The sequence below is a fragment of the Drosophila melanogaster genome, chromosome 2L (assembly GCF_000001215.4).
Source record: "Drosophila melanogaster chromosome 2L".
NCBI classification, from domain to species: Eukaryota; Metazoa; Arthropoda; class Insecta; order Diptera; family Drosophilidae; genus Drosophila; species Drosophila melanogaster.
This window is the reverse complement of record NT_033779.5, coordinates 23,041,720-23,050,236: the sequence shown is the minus strand read 5'-3', so window position 1 is coordinate 23,050,236 and position 8,517 is coordinate 23,041,720.

Genomic DNA, 8,517 nt, shown 5'->3' with positions numbered 1-8,517 from the left:
CCTCCAGTTGACAAAAATTTAATTTTTAATCAAACACTAAAAAATAATTTTTTTTTTTTAAATTTAACGCTGTTACAGAACTGTATCTTACTTGAGCACACCAAAGAAAAATTATATTTAAAAATAAACTTTAAAATATCGTGTAGTGTAGTGTAGTTTTGACTTCTTTCCTGGCTTTGTGTAAGTTAATATCTGTAATTAATTGTTTATATATTATTGTTTCCCATTTTTTTTTATATTCCTAGTCATGCTTCGGTTGTTTTATAAGAATGAGAATTGTTAAAACGAAGATAGGGTATGCATGCACATGTGTATGTTGCTCTCTGTATATTTGTTGTTGGTATTTGTTTAGTTTAAATTTTTAGGGTTTAAATCTTCATCCGATTACGCTTAAGTGACCTATTCGAAACAGATCCGTGGCGTCCAGCGTGTCAACGCATAGTTTGACTAGCTTCAGTGACCTATTCCACAATGAACTATTTCGCGTCCAGCGTTAGATGTGATTCACGTTTGTTACTTGTTTTATATTCCAAAGATATATATATATATATATAGTTAAATAGTTTTTAATTGAGCCGAACAAATGATCCGTATTTAAACTAAGATCAACGCTGAAAGTTAAATAGTTTTTATTTTTCAAGTCGAACAAATGATCCGTATTTAAACTAGGATCAACTCCGAAATAAATTAAACACTGAATAAATTCGGTTTTGGTTTTTATTAAATATCGGTTTAAGACTTATTGAACTTTACGGTCTAACTTTCAACTTAAGACTGATTTCAAATGTGAGTGAGATTGAGGAGGGGCCTCTATGGGTTACAGAAATAAAGAATAGGAAAAAAACGGAATATCTCCCAAGGTTGTGAAGTGAAGTAATAACGATCGACACGCAGATAACGCAGAAAATAGCTTTAAACGGTAAAATCATGTGATGTTCTTGGATGTTTACGTTGAGGAGAGCCTCAGAGAGAGCAGACGAAACTGCTAGGTCAGGCTTGGGAATCCGTTTACAAGAGCGGCCCAGTTTGGGTGGCGCGAATATTAAATTAACTGAGCGTGATGAGTTGGCGTGAATACGTCACTATATATATATATATATATTTTGTTTTAATTTCATATTCCTGGTTTTTTCTTTTTTTTATTTGCCTTATTGGTTCTTGAACCACTGTACCATGTTGTACAGTGTGACGTAGCTGGTAATAATACATGTTCGCACAAACTGGTTTAGACAACCGTCAGAACAACCCCATCGTATGCTTCAGTGACCTCTTCGAACCGATTTGTGTTGCGTCCAGCGTGTCGAAACGTCACCTGACTTCAAACAACAAACCGATTCGCGTCCAGCATGTCGATGCGACTGCCATAGTGGTTGTGTGCCAACCGTTGGCGTCATCGCTGTTCGTATGCTACACCGAACACGTTGTTGAGGCCAGAAGACCACATCGAACCTGTTGTTCGGTAGTAACAAGCTCTCAGCGACATGTGGGCGTATGGCCTGACGCTAAGTTGGCATGAACTGTACTTATTGTTTCTTTCTTTTTTTTTTTGTATGTCTTCATTTTGCCTGCATTTGCATTTATTTGTTAGGAATTTGTACCATGTTATATTTATTATATTTTATACAGAGCATTATCCCATTTGTAAGAACTTCAATATTATTATTTATTATTATATTTTTTTATTCTTTCTTCTCATTCTGAGAACATCTTTCACATCACTTTCACATCACTTTAGATCACGTATTATTTACTTACAAAACTATAGTTGCGATGTTCATCCTGTCAATGTCCTTAGGAGCTCACGGTTCGTAATACGATTGCGCCAATTACAGGTTCTCTAGGTGTCAATCTGCACTTGGGTGGATTTCAGGTGCCAACTTCCCAAATAAATTAGAAGACCAACGTTATTTGCTCGTGTCCAAACTGGAACTGAATCTTACTTTATTTTCAAAACTAAAGCTAAGTTAAAAATGTATACAAGATTTCGTGTCTGTGTCTAAACATGTACCCAAGAAAACGCTAGTTCGGCAGTTCTCATTTCTGTTTATAAGAACTGTCGCAATGGACATCCTGTCAAAGTGCTGTGTCGGCACTTGCAACATTGTAATACATTCCATTGCTCAAGTAAACAATGAACTGTGTCTCGGCGGCTTGGCTGGTGGTACCGAATCGCATATACTCTGTAATGCGGCATCGGTAACTCGCGCGGTGTTTTTCCCGTGTGTCATTAAGGTCTTGAACCTTTTATGGACCTTTTTTAGACTGCCTAAGTGGTGGTAGGTGTTTCCAGAAGGACAGACGTTTTTCTTCCTCCAGTGACTTTAGTAAGCCCCGTACTAATTGGGCTTGGGCCCAATTGGAGGGTTTCTTTGCGCATTTCCTGGCTAGGTTGTCCGCTAGCTCATTTCCCAGGATATTGTTGTGTCCCGGGACCCACCTTGTTGTGAGTCTGTTGACAGCTCCTAGCCTAGATGTTATCTTAGCTTTGCTGAGCGCCTTTATGGCTTCTTGACTATCAGACAGTATAGCAATGTCCTGGCCATGATAGTTCCTTTGCAGATTGAACTCCGCACAGCGTCCAATAGCACAGACTTCAGCTTGAGAAATGCTGGTGTATCTGCCCATAGATTCGTGGTATTTCAACCTGGGGCCTACAACCCCCAGCCCACTACCCTCGTCGGTGAGGGATCCGTCTTTATACCACTTTCTTGTTTGTGGTTTCATAGGGTGTACTTTCCCCAGGGATGTCCAACTGTTTTTATTACTGAGATGAGTGCTGAAGTTCTCCGCTGATGCTGCACTCGACGTGCCCAAATAGGATCTGCTGTTGGCGTTCCTCTCCGGTAAAATAAAGGGACAGTATGTAGTCAATTCGGCTTACAAAGATGTATAGGGTGCCCGGATCACCGTTGAACTTCTCGACATTTCCAATCTGGTAGGCAACCTGGGCCATGCTGCGAGAAAAGATCCAAGCTAAACAGACAAGATTGCCCACCACTTTTGTTGAACAACATACCACTCCCGAAAGCAGATGAGGTAACGTATCTAGGAGTACAATCCCATCTTAAACTCAAAGCCAATTACTTACACTAGCTCATAAACGCTGGCTCTCCCCTCAGCCTAGACCACAAAGTCTTACTCTATAATTCTTCATTGAAACCCAACGCCAGAACAGCAATATTGCCATTATACACCGAGCACAATAAAAGATTAAATGATTCTGAGAACTATATCTAGGACACTAAGCTACGTTCGGAACGAAAACATCCAAAGAGACTTAAATATTCCAACAGTCATCAATGCAACCAACCGTTGAACTTCTCCACATTTCCAATTTGGTAGCCAACCTGAGCCATGTTGCTCTCTGATAGGGGAGGCATGACTCTGGGTTCTGTCATTTTGTTTTTGATTTTCACATGGGTTGCACTATTGCTTTTTCGTGGGGTTTAGAGGTAACCCATTGGATTTACAGCCTCTCACAAATTCAATAGCGTCTTCCTGATATTAAATTCAGGTTTGTTGTTGACACTGCGCTATACGGTTTCGCGCTATTGTCGATGTCAGTGACATCGCTGGTCGCTGACGTGTGAAGACGTGTTTTCATCGAGCTCCGTATAAAATCGGTTGTTTTTAGTGAAGTGAATGGTTATTAATATAATACAAACAAATACATCGAAAGCGAAAGAGACGCTCTGTGCGATGCACCATCGCTCGAATACATATTCTGTGTTTGAAATAGTATAAGCAAGTAGTTTTACACCTTCAAAAAAAAAAAAAAAAAAAAAAAAACACTATGATCCAGAACGACACTCGCGTTCAGCGACAACGCGAGCAAGACGATCGCCGGCTCTCATTGCAACGAAACAATGAGCGAGCGGTCTATCACCCATAACTCGACAAGTTTACCATTGCCAATAACTCAAGAAAGAGCGCGTTCTTGCTCTCCCTCACTACTGTCACAAAACCCCCAATCTCCAAACACTTGCGAAATTTCTTTACGCTTACCTACGGTGACTAGTACTGTGACAACAACAACCACTGCAACTGCAATCACAACAACAACTGGAACGGTATCGTCAGCTCGCTCAATTTCGTCGTCGCAAGCATTTGCTCCTACTGAGCCAGCGATCAAAATAAAAACACAATTTAACGGTTCTGCTGCGCTATCAGTAAGCCAAAACGTAAACAAGAACGCCGGGTCCACCATACAGACTGGAATGGATCGCTACATAACAATAAAAAGAAAACTTAGCCCTCAAAATTACAAAAGTCAATAAAGAGAAAACAAATCAAAAATTACACGCGACAATGCTAACATGCTCACCAACAAAACGCCAGAAAACACCAACAGATTTCAGCTGCTGGCAAATTCTACTGATGAAAGTATACAACCGGCAAAGTCACCTAAGAAGGTCAAGCCTCCTCCAATATACATTCGCGAAAAAAGCTCAAGTGCATTAGTGAACAAAATAGCCACACTTATAGGAGAAAACTCATTTTACGTAATACCCCTAAGAAAAGGGAACATAAATGAAACAAAGGTTCAAACTGAAACCGAGGATAGCCATCGTCTACTAACCAAATTCTTGGATGAAGCAGGAAAAAACTTTTATACATACCAACTAAAAAGCGCAAGGGGCCTACAGGTTGTTCTCAAAGGGATTGAGGCAACTGTTTCGACCACTGAAATCGTAGAAGCGCTCAACGAAAAGAACTTTAGTGCAAAAATGGTCATGAACATAATAAACAAAAATAAGGAACCACAACCAATGTTCAAAATCGAGTTGGAGCCAGAGCGCCAGACACTGAAAAAAAATGAAGTTCATCCGAACTACAAGTTACAGCTTCTACTGCATCGGCGTATCACAGTGGAAGAGCCACACAAGCGCAATCGCCCAGTGCAGTGCACTAACTGCCAAGAATATGGCCACACTAAGGCGTACTGTACTCTGAAATCTATTTGCGTAGTCTGTAGTGAAGCTCATAGCACAGCGAACTGCCATAAGAACAAGGAAGACATCTCTGTCAAAAAGTGCAGCAACTGCGGTGAAAGTCACACAGCGAACTGGCGTGGCTGTGTAGTATACAAGGAACTAAAGAACCGCCTTAACAAACGCGGAGAATCAATACGCGCTCAGACCACCCACATCGCTCACACTCCGCCACAATCGGGGCCGTCCTACACTGCACCCCCCCCCTACACATCGTACCAGTCCTAGCGTTTCCTTCGCTAGTGCCTTACAGTCGGGAATTAAATCTGTGAATCCGCTTACACAAAAGTCGACTTCTACTCGGGAAGAACAGAAAATAACTACCTTGAACGAACAAACGCAGCATATATCAACTGGCATTGAAACGATGATGATCTCACTCCAGCACACCCTAAAAGAGTTTATGACATTCATGCAAACCACAATGCAAGAGCTTATGCGAAACCAAAATATGGTGATACAGCTTCTTCTGTCATCCAAATCAATATAATGTCTCCACTTCAAATATCTATGTGGAACGCGAATGGCGTTTCAGGGCATAAAAACGAACTTGCCCAGTTCTTATTCGAAAAAAAATATTGACGTCATGCTCCTCTCCGAGACACATCTAACAGACAAGCACAACTTCCATATCCCAGGATACTTATTCTACGCCACAAACCATCCGGACGGCAAAGCCCATGGGGGCACTGGTATACTTATCAGAAGTCGCATCAAACACCACCTTTATAACAGAACTGAAATGGACTACCTGCAATCCACTTCCATAAGCATGCAATCCAGCAGCGGCCCCGTCACTCTGGCCGCAGTCTACTGCCCACCTCGTTTTGTAGTTTCTGAGGACCAATTCTCGGAATTTTTCAACTCACTCGGTGAGCGATTCATAGCGGCCGGTGACTACAATGCCAAGCATACGCACTGGGGATCACGTCTTTTGACCCTAAAGGGCAAACAACTTTACAACGCGCTCATTAAGCCGCGAAACAAGCTCGATCATGTGACTCCGGGTAGGCCTACATACTGGCCAGAAGATCCATATAAGCTACCGGATCTCATTGACTTCGCAATAACAAGAAAGATTCCATGAAATAATATAACGGCCGAGTCACTTGCAGAACTATCATCTGATCACTCTCCAGTTCTACCTACTCTCTGGCACCGACCACATATAACTGAGCGGCCCTACAGGCTGACAGGCAACAGGACCAACTGGACAAGGTACGCGAAATATGTTTGTACTCACATGGAACCAACCCAAACAGTATTCACCGACGAGGATGTTGATCGCCTGGTCAAATCGATAGAGGAAACACTTGTTGCTGCAGCCAAGGCCTCTACACCTCCAGACACACACAAAATGACAAATCATAGCAATACAAGTCGTGAAATCGAACAGCTAGTACTTGAAAAACGAAGACTAAAAAGAGAATGGCAGAATCATAGATCCCCAACGGCTAAAGAACATCTAAAAATAGCAACACGTAAACTAACCAGGGCACTTAAGCTTGAGGAAGCCAACGCCCAGCTTCTATATATCAAACAACTATCGCCCACCAGCAAAAGGAACCCTTTGTGGAAAGCACACAAAAGCATACAGCCTCCCTCTGGAAGCTGGATACGCAGCGACGAAGATAGAGCTAATGCGTTCGCCGATCACCTTCAGAAAGTATTCCAACCAAATCCTGCTAGCAACTCATTTGTCCTCCCTGTAGTAACTAAAAGCTTGCCGCCTATAAATCCAGTAACATTCAGCCAAAGTGAGATAGCATCTATCATAAAAGATCTTAAGCCCAAAAAATCACCTGGACATGACTTGGACATGACCAAAAATGAAATCAGCATTTGACCGAGTCTGGCTGGAAGGACTAATGTACAAGATAACAAAACTGTTTCCCCAGAACACGCACAAAGTGTTCGAATCTTATCTCTTCAAAAGAGTGTTCTCAACCAGGTGTAACAGTTCGACTTCACACGACCGCGTTATCCATGCTGGAGTCCCCCAAGGTAGTGTACTGGGCTCCGTTTTTTACACCCTATTCACAGCAGACATGCCTACAAACTATCAGCTCACAACCTCTACGTTTGCTGACGATACCGCAATACTTAGCCGATCTAGATGCCCAGCAAAGGCAACAGAGCAACTTGCCTGCCATCTTAAAATAGTGAAAAGATGGTTTGCGGTCTGGCGCATTAAGATAAACGAGACCAAAAGCAGACATGTAACCTTCACACTGAACAGACAAACCTGCCCACCCTGTACCCTGAACAATACATTTATCCCACAAGCAGACGTAGTAACATATCTCGGCGTTCACCTAGATAGACGCCTCACCTGGCGGCGAAATATAGAATCTAAGAGGACTCATATGAAGCTTAAAGCAGCCAATCTTCACTGGCTTATTAATTACAACTCTCCCCTTAGTCTAGAATACAAAGTACTCCTCTACAATACCGTGCTGAAACCCATCTGGACATACGGCTGTGAACTATGGGGAAACGCTTCAAAAACCAACATTGAAATCATACAGCGAGCTCAGTCCACGATTCTGCGAACTATCACTGGGGCACCATGGTACCTACGCAGCGAAAGCATCCATAGAGACCTCCACATAAATCTTGTCAATGAGGAAATTCAGATGAAAAAAGTAAACATCAAGCAAAGCTCGCCGCACACGAAAATCCTCTCGCGAAGTCGCTTACGCGAGTCTGCAGTCAGAGCCGACTGAAGCGCAAAGATTCTCTAGCCCAGCAAAAAATCCTAGGGCGGTCTTTAACTAATACAATTACTTCATATTGTAATTAATATAAGTTATATAATAAGATTTGAATAATTATTGTTAGTCTCACAAAAAGAGAAGATCCAATAAATAACGCAATAAGTTAAAAAAAAAAAAAATAAAACTTAATACGATATTGACTTTAATTAAAGCCGTTAATAAACTTGATCATGTTTCCCCTGCGAGTCCCACATACTGCCATCAGACCTCAATAAGCTGCCTGACTTGATTGACTTTGCAGTCACATAAAATATTTCTCGCAGTTTGGTTAGAGCTGAATGTCTGCCAGATCTGTCATCTGATCACTCGCCTGTACTAATTCATCTCAGCAGGTACGCAGAAAACGTAAAAACACCTTACAGACTGACTTCGCACAAAACAAACTGGCTCGGGTATAAAAAATATATATTGAGCTAAACCCAAAACTTAATACTGAAAATGATATAGAATACAGTGTTCCCGTGCCACTGGAATTCATTCTTACGGAAGCAGCTCGTAATGCAACACCTAAAATCACAAACATTACAAATAATCCGAAATAAGACTACACTACCACTTCCACTGACCATTAAGGCTGGAGTCTCCCAAGGCAGCGTTCTTGGGCTTACTTTATACCTCATCTATACTGCTGACATTCCTACATACAGTCGCCTAACAGTGTCCACGTTTGCCGACGATACAGCTATCCTTAGTCGTTCAAGATCCCCAATCCAAGCCAGATCCAACCCAGATTCTATAAATAAAATCAA